This window comes from Nerophis lumbriciformis, linkage group LG03 (assembly GCF_033978685.3).
Source record: "Nerophis lumbriciformis linkage group LG03, RoL_Nlum_v2.1, whole genome shotgun sequence".
Lineage (NCBI taxonomy): Eukaryota > Metazoa > Chordata > Actinopteri > Syngnathiformes > Syngnathidae > Nerophis > Nerophis lumbriciformis.
In genome coordinates, this window is record NC_084550.2 from 68,925,929 (window position 1) to 68,952,500 (window position 26,572).

Genomic DNA, 26,572 nt, shown 5'->3' on the forward strand with positions numbered 1-26,572 from the left:
GAGAGTCCAGTTCATAGTGGATCTAACATAATAGTGTGAGAGTCCAGTCCATAGTGGATCTAACATAATAGTGTGAGAGTCCAGTCCGTAGTGGATCTAACATAATAGTGTGAGAGTCCAGTCCGTAGTGGATCTAACATAATAGTGTGAGAGTCCAGTCCGTAGTGGATCTAACATAATAGTGTGAGAGTCCAGTCCGTAGTGGATCTAATGAACAGTCAATTCACAGGCAACAGCTCTGGTGGACATCCCTGCAGTCAGCAAGCCGACTGCACGCTCCCTCAAAACTTGCGACATCTGTGGCATTTTTTGTGCTGTGTGATAAAAACTGCACATTTCAGAGTGGCCTTTTATACTGGGCAGCCTAAGGCAGTGTTTTTCAACCTTTTTTGAGCCAAGGCACATTTTTTTGCGTTGAAAAAATGCGTAGGCACACCACCAGCAGAAATCATTAAAAGACGAAACTCAGTTGACAGTAAAAAGTCGTTGTCACAATTGTTGGGTATGACTTTAAAGCATAACCAAGCATGCATCACTATAGCTCTTGTCTCAAAGTAGGTGTACTGTCACCACCTGTCACATCACGCCCTGACTTATTTTGAGTTTTCTGCTGTTTTCCTGTGTGTAGTGTTTTACTTCTTGTCTTGCGCTCCTATTTTGATGGCTTTTTCTCTTTTTTTTGGTACTTTCCTGTAGCAGTTTCATGTCTTCCTTTGAGCGATATTTCCCGCATCTACTTTGTTTTAGCAATCAAGAATATTTGAGTAGTTTTTATTCTTCTTTGTGGGGACATTATTGATTGTCATGTCATGTTTCGGATGTACATTGTGGACGCCGTCTTTGCTCCACGGTAAGTCTTTGCTGTCCTCCAGCATTCTGTTTTTGTTTACTTTGTAGCCAGTTCAGTTTTAGTTTTGTTCTGCATAGCCTTCTCTAAGCTTCAATGCCTTTTCTTAGGGGCACTCACCTTTTGTTTAGTTTTGGTTTAAACATTAGATACCTTTTTACCTGCACCCTGCCTCCCGCTGTTTCCGACATCTACCTGCTGCCACCTACTGATATAGAAGAGTTTTACACGGTTACTCTGTTGAGTTCTAGACAGCACTGACCAGTCAACAACAACACATCATTTGCAGACTATAATTACTGGTTTGCAAAAAAATATTTTTAACCCAAATAGGTGAAATTAGATCATCTCCCACGGCACACCAGACTGTATCTCACGGCACACTAGTGGTTGAAAACACTGGCCTAAGGTACACCTGTGCAATAATCATGCTGTTTATTCAGCATCTTGATATGAGGTGTGGTTACACGAGGTCTGCGATTGTGAGGCCGGTTGGATGTTCTGCCAAATTATCTCTCTTCTGATGAATGAACAGTCAATTCACGGGCAACAGCTCTGGTGGACATTCCTGCAGTCAGCAAGCCGACTGCACGCTCCCTCAAAACTTGCGACATCTGTGGCATTGTGCTGTGTGATAAAACTGCACATTTCAGAGTGGCTTTTTACAGTGCACAGCCCAAGGTACACCTGTGCAATAATCATGCTGTTTAATCAGCATCTTGATATGCCACACCTGTGAGGTGGGATGGATTATCTTGGCAGAGAAGAAATGCTCACTAACACAGATTTGTGACCAGTATTTGAGAGGAATAGCTATTTTGTGTATATAGTAATAATAGCAACCCCATGTGGAGATGTAAGTACAGGAGACATTCATTGTCCTTGGTTGTCGGTTAGCATTGAACAGTTTTTTGACTCCTCCACACTCACAGTCTATGCTGGAATGCATCGATACTTCCTCGATTGGCTCCACAAATCACACCTCGAATGAGATTGTCTGTCCTCGTGGGCTGCCATGGAATGTTCTGGAAACAGTAAGCGTCTGTTTCCTAGCCCCTGAAAAATGGATAAGAAGGGGTCGTGTTCAACTCCCTTTGTCGACCTAAGCCCGTGGATGTTTTTGTGAAAGTGCAGCTGGCCAACTGAAACATGAGTCAGACCCAAAACATATTGCAGAATCAGACTTGAATGTTCTCACCGCCTGATAAAGACTTGGCCAGCTGTTTACGACACTGAAGACAGCGGTGGAATTGACACACTCTGGCTGTTTCGTTTTTAACCCGCTTGCTCACGTAAGTTACAGCAAGGCATACTTGTTCAACAACCACACAAGGGTTACACTGACGGTGGCGGTATAAAACAAACTTTAACGCTCTTACTAATAATGCGCCACACTGTGAACCCACACCAAAACAAGAATGACAAACACATTTCGGGAGAACATCTGCACCGTAACACAACATAAACACAACAGAACAAATACCCAGAATCCCATGCAGCCCTAACTCTTCTGCATACTTGCCAACCTTGAGACCTCCGATTTCGGGAGGTGGGGGGCGGGGGGGCATGGTCAGGGGTGGAGCGGGGCGTGGTTGGGGGCGTGGTTAAGAGGGGAGGAGTATATTGACAGCTAGAATTCACCAAGTCAAGTATTTCATACATAAATATATATATTAGAGATGCGCGGTTTGCGGGCACAACCGCGGAGTCCGCGGATTATCCGCGGATCGGGCGGATGAAATTAAAAAAAATTTGATTTTATCCGCGGGTCGGGTCGGGTCGGGCGGTTGAAATAAAAAAAAATTAGATTTTAAATAGATTCAGGCGGGTGGCAGTCAAACCAATTCAGAAATATATATACATAGTTAAATGTTGTTACCCACATACGAAAAACGAGCAGGCACCTGCTGCATATGCCACAACAGAAGAAAAAAAAAAAAAAGAGATGGACACTTTTACGGAGCGGAGAAGGGACGCCTCGCCGGGGTCCGGGACCGAGGCCCCCTCCCCCGAGAGGGCCCCACCGGGAGCCGTAGCTGAGGCGATCCGTGAGAAGGGCCCGACGCACGTCCAGGGTCACCACCGCGCCCACCGCACGACACCCCGCCTCGTCCGCCTTCGTCGCGGCCGGCGTTACGCGCAGCAGGTAAGTAAGCAGCTTACCTGCCCGCCACCCCCGTGGCCGGGGGCTCGTAACAGGGTCACTCCGCGCGCTCCGCCCGCGCAGCTTACCTGCCCGCCACCCCTGTTGCCGGGGGCGCGTAACAGGGGCCACTCCGCGCGCAGTGCGCTCACGAAAGGGGTGGGGCTCACCCTGGTTGATATAGACAGCAGGACGGTGGCCATGGAAGTCGGAACCTGCTAAGGAGTGTGTAACAACCCACCTGCCGAATCAACTAGCCCTGAAAATGGATGGCGATGGAGCGTCGGGCCCATACCCGGCCGTCGCCGGCAGCGAGATGCGCTTGGAGGTGCGCTCAGCGCGGCTCCCATATGATTGCGCACTGGTGTGCGTCTGGGTCGTGACAGCGTGGCACGCGAATGTCCGTACTGCATTGGATCAGTCTCCTTTCTTTAACAGGCAAACGCTTTATAACCTCACTAATGCCTTGCATCGTCTATATTAGATATATAACAACGGGCGGGTGCGGTTCTGATCAAATGTTACATCGGGTGGATGGCGGATGGTTGACGACTTTCTGATGCGGTTGCGGATGAAATAATTGCCTATCCGCGCATCTCTAATATATATATATCTACATCCTGAAAATATGCAAACAAAACTGTGTTTAGATAATTGATACTTCAAACTTGCATAAATAAATCTTAAGGAATATAACATAACTTGGCTTCTGAGAGCTTCAAAATGTAATGAATAAAATGCTAAAGTTGTTGATAAACAAGCAATTATTTTGATAATTAAATATGGTCATTTTAAATTAATTATGATCATTTCAAATTAATTATTTCAAATATGTTTATTTTAATGTATAATTCTATGGCTGGATGTAATAAGGAGTCAGAAAAAATACAAATAAAAATGCAATTAATTTTGATGTTTTTAGCAAAATATAGTAAAAATGTATTTCGTTTTTGTTTTTTTTAAATTAGTAAATATATTTATTTTTAGGTAAGATAAACATAATAAAACAATTTATCTCTCGTATGGATGATTTAGTTCTTGTCACCCTGTTGTCCTCCCGTCTTGAAAAAAGGCTGTCCTCACTCAGGTCCGCATGGAGCTGGAGGGGGCGTGGCCTCCAGCCCCGGCTGAAAATCGGGAGATTTTCGGGAGAACATTTGTCCCGGGAGGTTTTCGGGAGAGGCGCTGAATTTCGGGAGTCTCCCGGAAAATTCGGGAGGGTTGGCAAGTATGCTCTTCTGGGCTATATCATACACCCCCGCTACCAAACCCCGCCCACCTCAAACGACGCACGGGGGGGGGGGGGTTTGATGTGTGAGGGAGCAGGGTTGGGGTGGGGGCGGGGTTTGGTGGTAGCAGGGGGTGTATAATGTAGCCCGGAAGAGTCAGGGCTGCATGGGATTCTGGGTATTTGTTCTGTTGTGTTTATGTTGTGTTAAGGTGCAGATTTCTTCTTGTTTGGTTTTGGTTCAAAGTGTGGCGCATTATTAGTAAGAGTGTTGAAGTTGTTTTATATGGCCACCGTCAGTGTAACCTGTGTGGCTGTTGAGCAAGTATGCCTTGCTGTCACTTACGTGTGCAAGCAGAAAATGCTTACAATAAGAGACTGGGCACGCACACTGTTCATACAGATTGTGGAGGCCGCCAAATGCTGTATCATCATGGCACGCCCTTATTATTATTGTAAGGGTGAAAATCGGAGTAGTTTTCCGCGAGAGGCACTGAAATCTGGAAGTCTACCGGGAAAATCGGGGGAGGTCGGCAAGTATGCTGCTGAGCCGCATCACAGTGATCAAATCCGGAGCCGTGGGTTGCCGACCCCTGCTCTAGGCACATTTAGCTGAATTGGACACAGTTATGCTGGGAATTCCTACTTAGAATCCTGCCCCGGTGTAAAATAGCTTCCGCTATTACCAATTTCCATGGGAGGAGGCGGACTTAATTTGCCAATTACAAGAGAACCAACAAATTGACCTTAAATTGTCGATTCGTAGCCATGCCAACGTTCTGGGTTTGGCCTGGCGTACTTTCTGAGATTGGATGACATGATCTTGGGTCCTGTTCAGTGGAGGAATTACTGCACAGTTCCTCATTGCGGCTGTGATTTATTGTTTTGACTGTGGAAAATACATTGTTTGGTGTCACGATGCCAGACAAGTCAGCGTACTTGGCGTATTAAAGGTCTGGACCCAAGCGAAGGGGAAATCCAGCCGAACCAGCAAATCTGAGACGATTGCTTTTAGACCGCATTCAGGTCTCTTTCAGTTTGTCAATCAGAGCTGTGTTGTGATTGAGATGTTTTAAGATTCCATGCAGGGGAGAACTGAATGGCCTGTAGACACTATTTTAACTGAAAAGGTAGGATTAGAGTTTGGGTCTTAGCGTCTTCCAATATCAGTTTAGATTGGAATTGTCTCCTGTCTGCCCTGCTGATGACTCAGAATGGAGTCATAATTGCTGTTTTGCCCGTCGGTGTGTTTGCAAGTCATGCGTGCAGTCCGCAGTCCGCGAGACAACAGGCTCTGTATCGTATTGATGCTTTTTTCCACGGCACTTGTGTTGAGTTCAGGGCCCATTGCGTCTGCTACAATTATACATAGGCATACCTGCCAACTACTCCGGTTTTCCTGTAATTAGTACGGTTTTCATCAACCTATTCCGGGTTACGGTTGCAGTGATAAAAAATACGGTTTTTCATTACCGTATTTTCCGCACTATTAGCCGCACCTAAAAACCACAAATTTACTCAAAAGCTGACAGTACGGCTTATAACCCGGTGCGCTTTATATATGGATTAATATTAAGATTCATTTTCATAAAGTTTCGGTCTCGCAACTACGGTAAACAGCCGCCATCTTTTTTCCCCGTAGAAGAGGAAGTGCTTCTTCTTCTACGCAAGCAACCGCCAAGGTAAGCACCCGCCCCCATAGAACAGGAAGCGCTTCTTCTTCTACTGTAAGCAACCACCCGCCCGCGTAGAAGAAGAAGAAGAAGAAGCGCGCGGATATTACGTTTCATTTCCTTTGTGTGTTTACATCTGTAAAGACCACAAAATGGCTCCTACTAAGCGACAGGGATCCGGTTCATGAAAAGACGCAATCTCTCCATCCGCACACGGACTACTATTTCACAGCAACTGCCTAAAGACTTTCAAGAAAAGCTGGCTACTTTCCGTGCATATTGTAAAAACAAGATAGCTGAAAAAAAGATCCGGCCAGAGAACATTATCAACATGGACGAGGTTCCACTGACTTTTGATATTCCTGTGAACCGCACTGTGGATACAACGGGAGCACGTACGGTGAATATTCGCACCACAGGGAATGAGAAGTCATCCTTCACTGTGGTTCTAGCTTGCCATGCTAATGGCCAGAAACTTCCACCCATGGTGATATTCAAAAGGAAGACCTTGCCAAAAGAGACCTTTCCAGCCGGCGTCATCATAAAAGCTAACTCGAAGGGATGGATGGATGAAGAAAAGATGAGCGAGTGGTTAAGGTAAGTTTACGCGAAGAGGCCGGGTGGCTTTTTTCACGCAGCTCCGTCCATGTTGATATACGACTCCATGCGCGCCCACATCACGCTGGTTTTTAATATATTATTAAAGTTTGACTGACCTATCTGACTGTTTTTTTGACATTCCTTTAGCGCAGTTAGATGCGGCTTATAACACGGGGCGGCTTATAGGTGGACAAAGTTTTGAAATATGCCGTTCATTGAAGGCGCGGCTTATAACCCAGGGCGCCTTATGGTGCGGAAAATACGGTAATTAAAAAAAATAAAATTTTTTTAAGTTTTATTCACGGAATCGCGTAACAACAATGACAATCGACACTGCTTCCCGTAACTTCCTATCGAGCCATTCCGAATGCCATGCGCGAGGCTATTTATAGCACCGCTGCCAAGCACGAGGCACCTGTTGCCATTGTTTCCAAACGAGCGAACGATCATGGAATCAGCCGGAGAAAAATCGCAAACGAGTCTTAAACCGAAAAGAAAACTGCAGTCATTCCGTGAAGAATATTCAAAAGCCTATCCGGGAATAATTATCCGTTCCAAAAAGGGTGAAAACTACGCGAATTGCACCTTGTGCAGACAAGATTTTTCGATCGGACACGGAGGAATTAGCGATGTAAAAGACCACGTTGGGACAAAAAAACACAAGTCTAATGCCGTTGCTAGCGATACAAGTGGAAAACTTTCAACGTTTTTCGTCGCCCAAACAGATTCTTTGGATGTGATAAATGCCGAAGTTTTATTTACGGAGGCAATAATTGAGCATGGACTTCCAATCGCACTGGCTGATCACATGGGACAGTTATTTCGGAAAATATTTCCCGACTCGAAAATCGCCAAAAAATATGGATGTGGTCGAACCAAAACATCAAACATTATTCAGTGTCTTGGAACAGAATCCTCAAAAAGTATCGCCAATGTCATGAAGACGGAACCATTTAGCATGTCGACTGACGGCAGCACCGATGATGACGATGTAAAACGGTACCCCATTTGTGTTCGATATTTCGATGACGACATTGGAAAAGTATTGTCAGTACTTCTGTCTTTGAGGGAATGCAATACGGCTTCCACAGGCGAAAACATTTACAAAATACTCGCGGAAGAAATAGACTCAAACGAAATTCCTTGGCAGAATTTGGTTTGCTTTGGTTACATTTTAACCTGTCTGAATGCTAATAATCATTTTGCGTCAGGGGGCGAAGCCTGAACCCCCCACCAGGACTTTGTCCTGGACCTACCGGGGCCTGCGGCCCCTGGACCCTGGCTACTAGGTTTTTCTGATTTCAAAAGTTGGCAGGTATGCATAGGCCCACTTACCATTTGATGCGCTGAACAATTTCAGGGATAACAGCTGTACAGACAGTTCTTCTTTTGCAAAGATAAGGCCTCTCATCCTTGATTGGCACAGTAAGAATTATTATCATCCCTGCCGTCTCACATCTTGGGGACATTTCTGTGTGGAGTTTGCATTTTTTCTGCTAAAGGTTAAAATAGCATTTTCTCAAGTGGCAGATCCCCAGCAGACCACCTTAATTATTGTTAAGCAAGGTACTGAATCCCCAGTTGGTCCTGATGTTGCGTTTGATGCTGGTACTTTAGTCAGTGTTCTGCAGTTATAGAGGGTTAGGGTGCCCAAACATAGAAAACTGGCCTCTTACTCTAATTTCATGGCCTGCGGAGAATGGGGTGGTACTGCTGGTTACCTGGTAAGTCCCTTGGTTTGTTTTGATTCGACTCGGACTGCTTGTTGTTACACTGCCGCACGCACGAGACTACCAGGGGGCGATACTAACCCAGAACTGACTTACTAACCCGCAAAACTAACCCATCCATCCATCTTCTTCCGCTTATCCGAGGTCAGGTCGCGGGGGCAGCAGCTTTAGCAGGGAAGCCCAGACTTTCCTCACCCCAGCCACTTCGTCCAGCTCTTCCCGGGGGATCCCGAGGCGTTCCCAGGCCAGCCGGGAGACATAGTCTTCCCAACGTGTCCTGGGTCTTCCCCGTGGCCTCCTACCGGTTGGACGTGCCCTAAACACCTCCCTAGGGAGGCGTTCGGGTGGCATCCTGACCAGATGCCCGAACCACCTCATCTGGCTCCTCTCGATGTGGAGGAGCAGTGGCTTTACTTTGAGCTCCCCCCGGATGACAGAGCTTCTCACCCTATCTCTAAGAGAGAGCCCCGCCACCCGTCGGAGGAAACTCATTTCGGCCGCTTGTACCCGTGATCTTGTCCTTTCGGTCATAACCCAAAGCTCATGACCATAGGTGAGGATGGGAACGTAGATCGACCGGTAAATTGAGAGCTTTGCCTTCCGGCTCAGCTCCTTCTTCACCACAACGGATCGATACAGCGTCCGCATTACTGAAGATGCCGCACCGATCCGCCTGTCGATCTCACGATCCACTCTTCCCCCACTCGTGAACAAGACTCCTCGGTACTTGAACTCCTCCACTTGGGGCAGAACTGACTTACTAACCCGCAAAACTAACCCAGTCAAAGGCAATATTTTCTTGTATCAGTTTGATACCGTTAATGCACCCGTGAAATACATATTTCAGACCCTTTTGTCGTTTTGACAGGATCGACCTAGCAACAATAAGTTAGAGAGTACCAATGATTGTCACACACACACTAGGTGTGGTGAAATTAGAAATTTAACACCCAATTCCAAACCTTGATGCTAAGTGTCAGTAAGTAGTCACGGATTCTAGAAACTTTATTGTCATACCAGCACACATGAGATGGCACAACATTTAGTACCAGAGGTCCCAGGTTTAGCCCAATGAGTAATACAAGAACGATAATATGTACTTGGGTTGTACGGTAAAATACTGCGATACTAATGAATCATATTTGGTACTATACCGCCTCTAAAAAGTAGAAGCATCTTCTCATCCGTGGCTCACTAGTGCAACAACAACGCCGGAAATGTGTCCCGTGAAACACCGTCCGACCGGAACTCCAATAACTAAAGTTCCTTGGGTGAATTATGTAAACTCACCACACCGGTATGTTTTAGCACTTTCAAAGTGAGTTTACTGACAGATATAAGTAAGAACTTTACACTACTTTATATTAGAAATGGCAACAGTTCAGGATGAATGTCCCATAACAAGAAGATAGAGAAATAGAAGGAGCTAATCGACTACGGCGTCGGCACAGACTACAAAGGCAGACTCGCGCAGATCCCAAATACACATCAGCAGGTACCAGAAGGTAAGAAAAGTTGCTTTTACATAATATTGCGAAACAAAACGCCGGTTAATATTTCTGCTAATGGGTGCCATATGTTGAAGCACAGTACGTCTGACTATGGTAGCCGTAATGCTCCGTCAATCCATCAAGCGGTGCGGCTTCATAGCTTACCAAAGTTGTGCTAAAACATTTTGATATATTTTTGAGCGCCGTGTGTAATGTTCTATATTCACAAAGGAACTTTTAAAGTTTTGGGTGTCGTTTACTGCCGTCATATTGCAGTCTACACGTATCTCTTGTGTGTGACTGCCATCTACTGGTCAGACTTATCATTAGACTTAGACTTCCTTTTTATTGTCATTCAAATTTGAACTTTACAGCACAGATAAGAACGACATTTCGTTACATAAGCTCATGGTAGTGCAGGATAAAAAAGCAATAAGGTGCATATATAAATAAATAAATACATATAAATAATAAATAAATATATATATAAAATAGATAAATATATATAAATAAATAAATATATATATAAAATAAATAAATATATATAAATAAATAAATAGATTACTGTACAGATAAATATATTGCACTTTTTCACATGCGTCCACGTTTATGGATGTATGTTATATTGTCTTTTTTATTCCAGCGAGTTAATCCATTTTGGGGGGAGTTGAGGGGATTATTATGATGCGTTCAAGAGTCTTACGGCTTGAGGGAAGAAGCTGTTACAGAACCTGGAGGTTCTGCTTCGGAGGCTGCGGAACCTCTTTCTAGAGTCCAGCAGTGAAAACAGTCCTTGGTGGGGGTGGGAGGAGTCTCTGCAGATTTTCTGAGCCCTGGTCAGGCAGCGGCTTTTTGCGATCGCCGTGTATCAAATAAAATGACCTCTACTAAGCACATCCAGAATTATTCCGTACATTAGGCGCACCGGGTTATAAAGCGCATTGTCAAGTTTTGAAAAAATTAAAGGATTTTATAGTATGTATTATTAGATAATATCGTCGCATTATTAGATAATATTGTCGCCTTATTAGATAATATTGTTGCATTATTAGATAATATTGTCGCCTTATTAGATAATATTGTTGCATTATTAGATAATATTGTCACCTTATTAGATAATATTGTTGCATTATTAAATAATATTGTCGCCTTATTAGATAACATTGTTGCATTATTAGATAATATCGTTGCATTATTAGATAATATTGTTGCATTATTAGATAATGTTGCATTATTAGATAATATTGTCGCATTATTAGATAATATTGTTGAATTATTAGATAATATTGTCGCCTTATTAGATAATATTGTTGTATTATTAGATAATATTGTCGCATTATTAGATAATATTGTCGCCTTATTAGATAATATTGTTGCATTATTAGATAATATTGTTGCCTTATTAGATAATATTGTTGCATTATTAGATAATATTGTTGCATTATTAGATAATATTGTCGCATTATTAGATAATATTGTCGCCTTATTAGATAATATTGTCGCATTATTAGATAATATTGTCGCCTTATTAGATAATATTGTTGCATTATTAGATAATATTGTAGCATTATTAGATAATATTGTCGCATTAGTAGATAATATTGTCGCCTTATTAGCTAATATTGTTGCATTATTAGATAATATTGTTGCATTATTAGATAATATTGTCGCCTTATTAGATAATATTGTTGTATTATTAGATAATATTGTCGCATTATTAGATAATATTGTCGCCTTATTAGATAATATTGTTGCATTATTAGATAATATTGTTGCCTTATTAGATAATATTGTTGTAATATTAGATAATATTGTCGCATTATTAGATAATATTGTCGCCTTATTAGATAATATTGTTGCATTATTAAATAATATTGTCGCCTGATTAGATAACATTGTTGCATTATTAGATAATATCGTTGCATTATTAGATAATATTGTTGCATTATTAGATAATATTGTTGGTAATGAGGTAATCCTCCTTTTTCACTGTCCCATTTAAAGCACCAGTTCCATTGGCAGCAAAACAGGCCCAGAGCATAATACTACCACCACCATGCTTGACGGTAGGCCTGGTGTTCCTGGGATTAAAGGCCTCACCTTTTCTCCTCCAAACATATTGCTGGGTTTTGTTGCCAAACAGCTCAATTTTATTTTTTTTTGTACATTTTTGCATTATGGCTGTCAGAAAAATCCATAAATTAGCCGCACCGTTTTATCGGCCGCAGGATTCACAGCGCAGGACAAAAGTGGCGGCTTGTAGTGCAGAATCTACAGTACGATGTGTTGGATAACTTCAAGTCAAGCAGACGTTTACTGTAGGATAATTTAACATTTGTTGCATTATTTGATAATACTGTTGCATTATTAGATGATATTGTTGCATTATTAGATAATATTTTTTCATTATTAGATAATATTGTTGCATTATTAGATAATATTTTTTCATTATTAGATAATAGTGTTGCCTTATTAGATAATACTGGTGCATTATTAGATAATATTGTTGCATTATTAGATGATATTGTTGCATTATTAGATAATATTTTTTCATTATTAGATAATATTGTTGCCTTATTAGATAATACTGGTGCATTATTAGATAATATTGTTGCATTATTAGATAATATTGTTGCATTATTAGATAATATTGTCGCCTTATTAGATAATATTGTCGCATTATTAGATAATATTGTTGCCTTATTAGATACTATTGTTTATATTAGATAATATTGTCGCCTTATTAGATAATATTGTTGCATTATTAGATAATATTGTCGCATTATTAGATAACATTGTTGCACTATTAGATAATATTGTTGCATTATCAGATAATATTGTTGCATTTATAGATAATATTGTCGCATTATTAGATAATGTTGCATTATTAGATAATATTTTTTCCCTATTAGATAATATTGTTGCCTTATTAGATAATATTGTCGCATTATTAGATAATATTGTTGCATTATTAGATAATATTGTTGCATTATTAGATAACATTGTTGCATTATTAGATAATATTGTCGCATTGTTGGATAATATTGTCATGTTATTAGATAAAATTGTCGCATTATTAGATAATATTGTTGCATTACTAGATGCTATTGTTTATATTAGATAATATTGTCGCCTTATTAGATAACATTGTTGCATTATTAGATAATATTGTCGCCTTATTAGATAATATTGTCGCATTATTAGATACTATTGTTGCATTATTAGATAATATTGTTGCATTATTAGATAATATTGTCGCATTATTAGATAGTGTTGCATTATTAGATAATATTGTCGCCTTATTAGATAATATTGTTGCATTATTAGATAATATTGTCGCCTTATTAAATAATATTGTTGCATTATTAGATAATATTGTCGCATTGTTGGATAATATTGTCATGTTATTAGATAAAATTGTCGCATTATTAGATAATATTGTTGCATTATTAGATAATATTGTTGCATTATTAGATAATATTGTCGCATTATTAGTTAATATTGTTGCCTTATTAGATACTATTGTTTATATTAGATAATATTGTCGCCTTATTAGATAATATTGTTGCATTATTAGATAATATTGTTGCATTATTAGATAATATTGTTGCATTATTAGATAATATTGTCGCCTTATTAGATAATATTGTTGCATTATTAGATAATATTGTTGCATTATTAGATAATATTGTCGCCTTATTAGATAATATTGTTGCATTATTAGATAATATTGTTGCATTATTAGATAATATTGTTGCATTATTAGATAATATTGTTGCATTATTAGATAATATTGTCGCCTTATTAGATAATATTGTTGCATTATTAAGTAATATTGTCGCATTATTAGATAAAATTTTCACCTTATTAGATAATACTGTTGCATTATTAGATAATATTGTCGCCTTATTAGATAATATTGTCGCCTTATTAGATAATATTGTTGCATTATTAGATAATATTGTTGCATTATTAGATAATATTGTTGCATTATTAGATAATATTGTCGCCTTATTAGATAATATTGTTGCATTATTAGATAATATTGTTGCATTATTAGATAATATTGTCGCCTTATTAGATAATATTGTTGCATTATTAGATAATATTGTTGCATTATTAGATAATTTTGTTGCATTATTAGATAATATTGTTGCATTATTAGATAATATTGTCGCCTTATTAGATAATATTGTTGCATTATTAAGTAATATTGTCGCATTATTAGATAAAATTTTCGCCTTATTAGATAATACTGTTGCATTATTAGATAATATTGTCGCCTTATTAGATAATATTGTCGCCTTATTAGATAATATTGTCGCATTATTAGATACTATTGTTGCATTATTAGATAATATTGTCGCCTTATTAGATAATATTGTTTCATTATTAGATAATATTGTTGCATTATTAGATAATATTGTTGCATTATTAGATAATATTGTCGCCTTATTAGATAATATTCTTGCATTATTAGATAATATTGTTGCATTATTATATAATATTGTTGCATTATTAGATAATATTGTCGCCTTATTAGATAATATTGTTGCATTATTACATAATATTGTTGCATTATTATACAATATTGTTGCATTATTAGATAAAATTATCGCCTTATTAGATAATATTGTTGCCTTATTAGATAATATTGTTGCATTATTAGATACAATTATCGCCTTATTAGATAATATTGTCGCCTTATTAGATAATATTGTTGCATTATTAGATAATATTGTTGCATTATTAGATAATATCGTTGCATTATTAGATCATATTGTCGCCTTATTAGATAATATTGTTGCATTGTTAGATAATATTGTTGCATTATTAAATAGATCATCATACTACCACCACCATGCTTGACGGTAGGAATGGTGTTCCTAGGACCTTTTCTCCTCCAAACATATTGCTGGGTCTTGTGGCCAAACAGCTCCATTTTTGTTTCACCTGACCACAGAACTTCCTTCCAGAAGGTCTTATCTGTGTCCATGTGATATCAGAAGCCATATTTGCTAACTAAACCCCTGACCACTTACAACTAAATAAGGTCACCGAGGGATTTGAACACATTTTCGCCGTAAACGACCAACCCTTTGACAGAGTCGGAGTTATTCTCCGTGTAAAAGCATCCTTGTGGTAATGACTTCCCGACCATTAAAGTGTTGTCAGTGATTGTTTTTAATGAAAAACATGACTGCGGGGTATTATAAGGAGGGTTTATGGAAGCAGCTTCTTCTCAGCGCTCCAGCTCTGCACCAAGAGCACTTTTATGTCTTCCTTCTCTCTCTCTCTCTCTCTCTCTCCGCTCCGTCGCCCGTCTCACAGTAAAACACGGCAGACATAAAACCCACGCCATGCAGCTGCGGAACAAGCAGTCAGGTCCAGATGGGTTGGGGCAATAAGACATGCAAACTACTACAAATAGTGAATATTTCACATACTGTTATATCAGTGCATGTTTCTCTTCCCCGTACACTTGACTCTCCTTATTGTTCTCTGCCCTCTCGTCTCAGTAATTGTACCAATTAACAGCGCTTTGATTGCTTCAATGGGAGGGAGCTTCAGCATGTAACGTGCATCTTCTCCTGCTCTTTGTACCGCAGCCACACTGCGACATCTGCGGCCTGGAGAACTGTTGTTTCTGTAGACCGTCTTCTTCTGAGGCTAACTTTAGAACTGTGGAGAGGTCCAGTCGATACTGGAGGAGGAAACATCACAAGTCAGATATGAGTTGCTGCAGTGAAGACTAGTAGACTACGGTTCCATTATACAGGCCCGGCCCTAACCAATCTGGCGCCCTAGGCAAGATTTTAGATGCCCCCCCCCCCCCCCCCCCCCCCACACACACATCGGCAGTGAAGTGTATATACTCACAAGAAACCGAATAGCTTTGTCTTTGACCTTTTTTTTTTACTTACAACTATACCTAATATATAAAGGGGTGGAAAAGTGACTATTACCTGCAGGGCAAACATTAGCTAACCAGAAGGCAATAACAATGTAAACAAAAAACACCTGCTTAAAAGATCTAATACAAATGTCCCTGAGGAATGTAAGGTGGGAGTACTGTAATTACCTAACGTTACATTATTATTTTCCATAACAATTTAGCCCCCTCCACAATATTAACCCGACGTTAAAACAGAACTAGCTATTTATTGATTAGCAATTGCCGAATCATGTAACATTAGCTTAATGCTAAAAAGCCAGGTTACTATCACATTCTGTAACAGACAAATAATTTCATGTAGGCTAACGTTACCTACCTGCTACCTCTGTCTTTTCTCGTTTCTCCTCCTCTTCTTTTCTCTTTTTTCTTCCCTGGGCACCTGACAGTTTTGGCCGTTTTGACATCTTGTGTTGATTTTTTGATGTGGTGACGTCCAAAAAGAGTCATGATACGGGAAGGGAGGGGGCGCACCGTGCGGGGGGAGGAGGGGGGGCGTAATGTTGTAACAAATAATATTTCTATTAAATAGGCTTTACTTTGCATTTTAATTAACGTGAGATTATTTTTTGTATTTAGAAATAATAGTAACAACTTTTTTTTTCCTTTTTTTTTTCTCCAACATTTGTGGCACTGGCATGGCGCCCCCTGATGGACGGCGCCCTTAGCATTTGCCTATACGGCCTATGCCACGGGCCGGCCCTGCCATTATATGACTTACTTTGAGAATATTACTGTCACGTTCAAACACAGGACATCTATTAAACAAGACAAAAGGCAAGGAATCAAACAGAGACAGAATTCAATTTGGACTCAATATTGAGGAGAGACATGGCCACGGCACTCTCTGTGCAGTCCTGCACCACGCTCTGACGAAGAAGGTTTTCGTCTCCTCATTTATTCAGATGTTCAATGTTCACGCACCAACACATGTCACAGCAGGAATGGGAAGTGTGTAAAACAGTCATTGTTTTCGGTCTCATTGAAGTCCAAGAAGAGGATTTCTCGAGCTTGGGCTCTTCCTGGATCCAGCTGGGGCAGGTGTTGGAGGACAATGGATAACCCCTCCCGTCTCCTGACCACAGCAACTTCAAGAGGGCAGCGGGTCGTAAATAGCGTTGACCTCGGTTACCAAATAGTTGGAAGAGAGTTTGTGAAATACTTCAGAGAGAGTTCGTTTAACACTTCAAAGAGAGTTCCTCTGGAAGTTGAGCAGATCCTGCCATCTGTCCGTGTTGAAATCACAGTGGCGTTTCACGAGCGTTCTTCCTCTTGTTAGGCCTCGAAAGACAGCATTCATAATACAACGTTTCTTTTGTGATAACTTACAAACAATTATTCCAACAATTACGTTTACAAGCTTCACAGTGTCTTGGCTGAATGAGACCTCAATCAATCAATCACTCAATCTTTACTGATATAGCCCTAAATCACGAGTGTCTCAAAGGGCTGCACAAGCCACAACGACATCCTCGGCTCAGATCCCACATCAGGGCAAGGAAAAACTCAACCCAATGGGATGACAATGAGAAACCTTGGAGGGGACCGCAGATGTTGGGACCAGTGCAATGGACGTCGAGTGGATCTAGTTAATAGTGTGAGAGTCCAGTCCATAGTGGATCTAACATAATAGTGTGAGAGTCCAGTCCATAGTGGATCTAACATAATAGTGAGAGTCCAGTCCATAGTGGATCTAACATAATAGTGTGAGAGTCCAGTCCATAGTGGATCTAACATAATAGTGAGAGTCCAGTCCATAGTGGATCTAGCATAATATTGTGAGAGTCCAGTTCATAGTGGATCTAACATAATAGTGTGAGAGTCTAGTCCATAGTGGATCTAACATAATAGTGAGAGTCCAGTCCATAGTGGATCTAGCATAATATTGTGAGAGTCCAGTTCATAGTGGATCTAACATAATAGTGTGAGAGTCCAGTCCATAGTGGATCTAACATAATAGTGTGAGAGTCCAGTCCATAGTGGATCTAACATAATAGTGAGAGTCCAGTCCATAGTGGATCTAGCATAATATTGTGAGAGTCCAGTCCATAGTGGATCTAACATAATAGTGAGAGTCCAGTCCATAGTGGATCTAGCATAATATTGTGAGAGTCCAGTTCATAGTGGATCTAACATAATAGTGTGAGAGTCCAGTCCATAGTGGATCTAACATAATAGTGTGAGAGTCCAGTCCATAGTGGATCTAACATAATAGTGTGAGAGTCCAGTCCATAGTGGATCTAACATATTAGTGAGAGTCCAGTCCATAGTGGATCTAACATAATATTGTGAGAGTCCAGTTCATAGTGGATCTAACATAATAGTGTGAGAGTCCAGTCCATAGTGGATCTAACATAATAGTGTGAGAGTCCAGTCCATAGTGGATCTAACATAATAGTGTGAGAGTCCAGTCCATAGTGGATCTAACATAATAGTGTGAGAGTCCAGTCCATAGTGGATCTAGCATAATATTGTGAGAGTCCAGTTCATAGTGGATCTAACATAATAGTGTGAGAGTCCAGTCCATAGTGGATCTAACATAATAGTGTGAGAGTCCAGTCCATAGTGGATCTAACATAATAGTGTGAGAGTCCAGTCCATAGTGGATCTAACATAATAGTGTGAGAGTCCAGTCCATAGTGGATCTAACATAATAGTGTGAGAGTCCAGTCCATAGTGGATCTAACATAATAGTGTGAGAGTCCAGTCCATAGTGGATCTAACATGATAGTGAGAGAGTCCAGTCCATAGTGGATCTAACATAATAGTGTGAGAGTCCAGTCCATAGTGGATCTAACATAATAGTGAGAGTCCAGTCTATAGTGGATCTAACATAATAGTGTGAGAGTGCAGTCCATAGTGGATCTAACATAATAGTGTGAGAGTCCAGTCCATAGTGGATCTAACATAATAGTGTGAGAGTCCAGTCCATAGTGGATCTAACATAATAGTGTGAGAGTCCAGTCCATAGTGGATCTAACATAATAGTGAGAGTCCAGTCCATAGTGGATCTAACATAATAGTGTAAGAGTCCAGTCCATAGTGGATCTAACATAATAGTGTGATTATTATATTATTATATTATGCTAGATCCACTATGGACTGGACTCTTACTATTATGTTGGATCCACTATGGACTGGACTCTCACTATTATGTTAGATCCACTATGGACTGGAATCCCACTATTATGTTGGATCCACTATGGACTGGACTCTCATACTATTATGTTAGATCCACTATGGACTGGACTCTCACTATTATGTTAGATCCACTATGGACTGGACTCTCACAATATTATGTTAGATCCACTATGGACTGGACTCTCACACTATTATGTTAGATCCACTATGGACTGGACTCTCACAATATTATGTTAGATCCACTATGGACTGGACTCTCACACTATTATGTTAGATCCACTATGGACTGAACTCTCACTATTATGTTAGATCCACTATGGACTGGACTCTCACTATTATGTTAGATCCACTATGGACTGGACTCTTACTATTCTGTTGGATCCACTATGGACTGGACTCTCACAGTTTTATGTTAGATCCACTATGGACTGAACTCTCACACTATTATGTTGGATCCACTATGGACTGGACTCTTACTATTATGTTGGATCCACTATGGACTGGACTCTTACTATTATGTTAGATCCACTATGGACTGGACTCTTACTATTATGTTGGATCCACTATGGACTGGACTCTCACACTATTATGTTAGATCCACTATGGACTGAACTCTCACTATTATGTTAGATCCACTATGGACTGGACTCTCACACTATTATGTTAGATCCACTATGGACTGGACTCTCACACTATTATGTTAGAGCCACTATGGACTGGACTCTCACACTATTATGTTAGATCCACTATGGACTGGACTCTCACACTATTATGTTAGATCCACTATGGACTGGACTCTCACACTATTATGTTAGATCCACTATGGACTGAACTCTCACTATTATGTTAGATCCACTATGGACTGGACTCTCATTATTATGTTAGATCCACTATGGACTGGACTCTCACACTATTATGTTAGATCCACTATGGACTGGACTCTCACACTATTATGTTAGATCCACTATGGACTGGACTCTCACACTATTATGTTAGATCCACTATGGACTGAACTCTCACTATTATGTTAGATCCACTATGGACTGGACTCTCATTATTATGTTAGATCCACTATGGACTGGACTCTCACTATTATGTTAGATCCACTATGGACTAGACTCTCACACTATTATGTTAGATCCACTATGGACTGGACTCTCACACTATTATGCTAGATCCACTCGACGTCCATTGCACCGGAGGGCGAGGGGGTCCCCACATCTGCGGTCCTCTCCAAGGTTTCTCATTGTCATCCCATTGAGTACCGATCAGTCAAAAAGAGGCTGTGTAATAAACCTGAATGGTCAGAGTGTTCTTCTTCTGCTCTGCTCTTGTTTCCCCACACTGTCCAAACACTCCATCACTTCCTGCCGTCTGTCGCCCGCCACCCGCCAAAGCACGCCAGACGCCCTGTAGCTTAGTCGCCAACTGTCTGGTAGGACACGTCCTTAGAAGACGTGTGCGACTCCCGTCCAGTCCTTCTATTGTCGGGAGTCCCAGGTTCTTAGACGGACAGGAAGGAAGCGTCTGATCCGGTTTAAAGGATTGGAAGGTGTGTGTGTGTGTGTGTGCGTGTGTGTGTGTGTGTGTGTGTGGGGGGGGGGGGGGGGGGGGGGGGGCCAGGAAGTTGTACAAATAGATAAGCATTCTATTAGGGTTGTCCCGATACTAATATTGTGGTATCAATATTTTTCGGTACTTTTCAAAATAAAGGGTACCACAAAAAATCTTCGGGTACATGAAACATATGTTTATTATTGCAATTTAGTCCTTAAATAAAATAGTGAACATACCAGACAACTTGTCTTTTAGTAGTAAGTAAACAAACAAAGACTCCTAATTAGTCTGCAGTAACATATTGTGTCATTTATACACCTATTATTTGGTCAGGGACAAACTGTAAAAATGGATTATTAATCCATCCATCCATCCATCCATCTTCTCCCGCTTATCCGAGGTCGGGTCGCGGGGGCAGCAGCTTAAGCAGGGAAGCCCAGACTTCCCTCTCCCCAGCCACTTCGTCCAGCTCCTCCCGGGGGATCCCGAGGCGTTCCCAGGCCAGCCGGGAGAGATAGTCTTCCCAGCGTGTCCTGGGTCTTCCCCGTGGCCTCCTACCGGTCGGACGTGCCCGAAACACTTTCCTAGGGAGGCGTTCGGGTGGCATCCTGACCAGATGCCCGAACCACCTCATCTGGCTCCTCTCGATGTGGAGGAGCAGCGGCTTTACTTTGAGCTCCCCCCGAATGACAGAGCTTCTCACCCTATCTCTAAGGGAGAGCCCCGCCACTCGGCGGAGGAAACTCATTTCGGCCGCTTGTACCCGTGATCTTGTCCTTTCGGTCATGACCCAAAGCTCATGACCATAGGTGAGGATGGGAACGTAGATCGACCGGTAAATCGAGAGCTTTGCCTTCCGGCTCAGCTCCTTCTTCACCCCAACGGATCGATACAGCGTCCGCATTACTGAAGACGCCGCACCGATCCGCCTGTCGATCTCACGATCCACTCTTCCCCCACTCGTGAACAAGACTCCGAGGTACTTGAACTCCTCCACTTGGGGCAAGATCTCCTCCCCAACCCGGAGATGGCACTCCACCCTTTTCCGGGCGAGAACCATGGACTCGGACTTGGAGGTGCTGATTCCCATCCCAGTCGCTTCACACTCGGCTGCGAACCGATCCAGTGAGAGCTGAAGATCTTGGCCGGAGGAAGCCATCAGGACCACATCATCTGCAAAAAGCAGTGACCTAATCCTGCAGCCACCAAACCAGATCCCCTCAACGCCTTGACTGCGCCTAGAAATTCTGTCCATAAAGGTTATGAACAGAATCGGTGACAAAGGGCAGCCTTGGCGGAGTCCAACCCTCACTGGAAACGTGTCCGACTTACTGCCGGCAATGCGGACCAAGCTCTGGCACTGAGCATACAGGGAGCGGACTGCCACAATCAGACAGTCCGTTACCCCATACTCTCTGAGCACTCCCCACAGGACTTCCCGGGGTACACGGTCGAATGCCTTCTCCAAGTCCACAAAACACATGTAGACTGGTTGGGCAAACTCCCATGCACCCTCAAGGACCCTGCCGAGAGTATAGAGCTGGTCCACAGTTCCACGACCAGGACGAAAACCACACTGTTCCTCCTGAATCCGAGGTTCGACTATCCGGCGTAGCCTCCTCTCCAGTACACCTGAATAGACCTTACCGGGAAGGCTGAGGAGTGTGATCCCACGATAGTTGGAACACACCCTCCGGTTCCCCTTCTTAAAGAGAGGAACCACCACCCCGGTCTGCCAATCCAGAGGTACCGCCCCCGATGTCCACGCGATGTTGCAGAGTCTTGTCAATCAAGACAGCCCCACAACATCCAGAGCCTTAAGGAACTCCGGGCGGATCTCATCCACCCCCGGGGCCTTGCCACCGAGGAGCGTTTTAACTACCTCGGCAACCTCAGCCCCAGAAATAGGAGAGCCCACCACAGATTCCCCAGGCACTGCTTCCTTATAGGAAGACGTGCTGGTAGGATTGAGGAGGTCTTCGAAGTATTCCCTCCACCGATCCACAACATCCGCAGTCGAGGTCAGCAGAGCACCATCCCCACCATACACGGTGTTGACACTGCACTGCTTCCCCTTCCTAATCCACTTGTTCATTTACTGTTAATATCTGCTTATTTTCTCTTTCAACATGTTCTATCTACACTTCTGTTAAAATGTAATCATCACTTATTTTTCTCTTCTTTGATACTTGACAGTCGTTTTGGATGATACCACGCATTTAGGTATCGATCCGATACCAAGTAGTTACAGGAACATACATTGGTCATATTCAAAGTCCTCATGTGTCCAGGGACATATTTCCCGACTTTATAAACACATTTTTAAAAAACGAAAAAAAGATTTTGTGATGCTAAAAAATATCAATGTAATCATAGTAGTATCTACTAGATACTTGGTATCATTACAGTAGATGTCAGGTGTAGATCCACCCATGGCGTTTGTTTACATTGTGACGCCGGTGAGCTACGGCGTGTAGTGAAGCATGTTTAGCTATTCCTCGTCCTCCAGTGATAAGGATACTTGTAAGAAACTCACTTTGTCACCATGGAGGCGAGGATTAGTGATTTATTTTTAAAGCACCTCTTCCTGAGGGTTATAACTAGTGATGGGTTGATGAGGCGTCATGAAGCGTTTCGACACATTGCAAAACTGTATTGATACTGTGTCGATACTGTGTCAATACTGACATCTGCTGGACATTAAAAATCCCTACAGGCAACTTATGGACCGACTCAACTGACACTGATTTGATGCCCTAGTACAGGGGTCACCAACCTTTTTGAAACCAAAAACTACTTCTTGGGTACTGATTAATGCGAAGGGCTACCAGTTTGATACACACTTAAATAAATAAATATATTGTCATTTGTAAGTTACACGTAAGTGTGATTTAAACAAGAATAGCTAAATAAATACATTTATATATATAAAAAAATGGGTATTTATGTCTGTCATTCCGTCGTACTTTTTTTTTTCCTTTTACGGAAGGTTTTTTGTAGAGAATAAATGATGAAAAAAACACTTAATTGAACGGTTTAAAAGAGAAGAAAACACGAAAAAAATTTAAATAAAATTTTGAAACATAGTTTATCTTCAATTTCGACTCTTTAAAATTCAAAATTCAAGCGACAAAAAGAAGAGAAAAACTAGCTAATTTGAATCTTTTTGAAAAAATTAAAAAAATAATTTATGGAACATCATTAGTAATTTTTCCTGATTAAGATACATTTTAGAATTTTGATGACATGTTTTAAATTGGTTAAAATCCAATCTGCACTTTGTTAGAATATTTAACAAATTGGACCAAGCTATATTTCTAACAAAGACAAATCAGTATTTCTTCTAGATTTTCCAGAACAAAAATTTTAAAAGAAATTCAAAATACTTTGAAATAAGATTTAAATTTGATTCTACAGATTTTCTAGATTTGCCAGAATAATTTTTTTGAATTTTAATCATAGTAAGTTTGAAGAAATATTTCACAAATATTCTTCGTCGAAAAACCAGAAGCTAAAATATGTATTATTCTTTACAATAAAAAATAAATACATTTACTTGAACATTGATTTAAATTGTCAGGAAAGAAGAGGAAGACATTTAAAAGGTAAAAAGGTATATTTGTTTAAAAATCCTAAAATCATTTTTAAGGTTGTATTTTTTCTCTAAAATTGTATATCTAAAAGTAATAAGAAGCAAAGTAAAAAATAAATGAATTTATTTAAACAAGTGAAGACCCATCCATCCATCCATTTTCTACCATTTATTCCAAGTCTTTAAAATATTTTTTGGATTTTCAAATTCTATTTGAGTTTTGTCTCTTTTAGAATTAAAAATGTCGAGCAAAGCGAGACCAGCTTGCTAGTAAATAAATACAATTTAAAAAATAGAGGCAGCTCACTGGTAAGTGCTGCTCTTTGAGCTATTCTTAGAACAGGCCAGCGGGCGACTGATCTGGTCCTTACGGGCTACCTGGTGCCCGCGGGCACCGCGTTGGTGACCCCTGCCCTAGTATATACAATAATATAAACCAAGTCATTGTATTTCATTTAGGATTATTTCATATCTTCATTTAAATAAAAATATATTCTTATCTTTTTTAGATACAGTCAATAAATAATGTGAACATGTATCATAACATGGAAATCTAAGAGAACGTGTTGTGGATGATTGTGGACTGGGAATTTTTTTAATTACATTTTTTTACACATTTTTATTAAAAAAAAAAAAAAAAGTTTTTCCGACGTATTATATTTTAGACGATTTCTCTTAGTTATTATTTCTCCGGCTGTAGAAAAGACACGCTCACAGGGCACAGAGGAGGCGTCAGTGCGACACAGTTCGCGTATCGGTCACGTGACCAAAACAGCTCATGATCGGTCACGTGACTTTCTAAAAGCGGTACGTGCACCGACACAGGGTTTTGCTCTATGAGCTCGACGCATGCGCCGATGCATCGGTGTTGCCGGACCCATCACTAGTTATAACTTCACCTTTATCTTGACTTTTTCACCCAAAATGCGTCCATTCTCCCTTTTCTGTCTACACACTGTGTCTGCTTGTAAGTACTCTGTTTGTGTGCGCTGCCGAACGTGCTCATCAGCTCGTAAAACCAGCAATGGCACGACGTGACGACAACGCATCACCATGCCCGTTAAAAAAAAAAAAAAAAAGCTGGTGGTGGACCGGTACTTTTTAGAGGCGGTATAGTATAGTACCGAATATGATTCATTAGTATTGCGGTACTATACTAGTACCGGTATACCGTACAACCCTACATTCTATCACACGTACAACAATCAGGTGCAGCACAGAAGCTGAATCAAGAAAAATAACATAACACAAGTTGAAGATATTATCATATATATCTGATTTATGACACCTAAAGACTTACAAAGTTTGAAGATACATAGATGTATCAAAATAGTATCACTCTAAAACAGGAGTTGAGAACGTGCGCTGTAGAAATTGACGGCCACACAGTAGTTGATCAAGTTGATCAAACGTCCGTACCAAGGTGCGTCCCCAGCTTTAAATTTCCCTTCTGTGCTCGCTGTGGTTGTGAAAAGTATCGACACTGTCAGGTTCAATTGAACACCCGATGACATCTATTAAACAGACAAGAAGCAAGGAATTAAACGGAGACGGGATTCAATTTAGCTCAACGAGGAGAAACGCGTAGACCTGTACCCTTGTACACAGGCCCGGCCCTAACCAATCTGGCGCCCTAGGCAAGATTTTAGGTGGCGCCCCCCCCACATCGGCAGTGAAGTGTATATACTCACAAGAAACCGAATAGCTTTGTCTTTGACCTTTTTTTTTTACTTACAACTATACCTAATATATAAAGGGGTGGAAAAGTGACTATTACCTGCAGGGCAAACATTAGCTAACCAGAAGGCAATAACAATGTAAACAAAAAACACCTGCTTAAAAGATCTAATACAAATGTCCCCGAGGAATGTAAGGTGGGAGTACTGTAATTACCTAACGTTACATTATTATTTTCCATAACAATTTAGCCCCCTCCACAATATTAACCCGACGTTAAAACAGAACTAGCTATTTATTGATTAGCAATTGCCGAATCATGTAACATTAGCTTAATGCTAAAAAGCCAGGTTACTATCACATTCTGTAACAGACAAATAATTTAATGTAGGCTAACGTTACCTACCTGCTACCTCTGTCTTTTCTCGTTTCTCCTCCTCTTCTTTTCTCTTTTTTCTTCCCTGGGCACCTGACAGTTTTGGCCGTTTTGACATTTAGTGTTGATTTTTTGATGTGGTGACGTCCAAAAAGAGTCATGTTACGGGAAGGGAGGGGGCGCACCGTGCGGGGGGGGGGGGGGGGGGGCGTCATGTTCTAACAAATAATATTTCTATTAAATAGGCTTTACTTTGCATTTTAATTAACGTGGGATTATTTTTTGTATTTAGAAATAATAGTACCAACTTTTTTTTATTATTATTTTTTTTTTCTCCAACATTTGTGGAACTGGCGTGGCGCCCCCTGATGGACGGCGCCCTTAGCATTTGCCTATACGGCCTATGCCACGGGCCGGCCCTGCTTGTACAATGTCGTCACGCGCTCTGACGTGGACTTTCCTTGATTACATGGCAACAGCTGTGTCACGTTCAAACACAGGACATCTATTAAACAAGACAAAAGGCAAGGAATCAAACAGAGACAGAATTCAATTTGGACTCAAT

General features: G+C 40.9%; 1 protein-coding gene across 2 annotated transcripts in view; it reads left to right on the forward strand.

Annotated features, from left to right (window-relative positions):
- Positions 1–26,572, forward strand: part of LOC133589290 (SPRY domain-containing SOCS box protein 4-like) — a 272,903-nt gene that overhangs the window by 176,369 nt on the left and 69,962 nt on the right. The window lies entirely within an intron of this gene.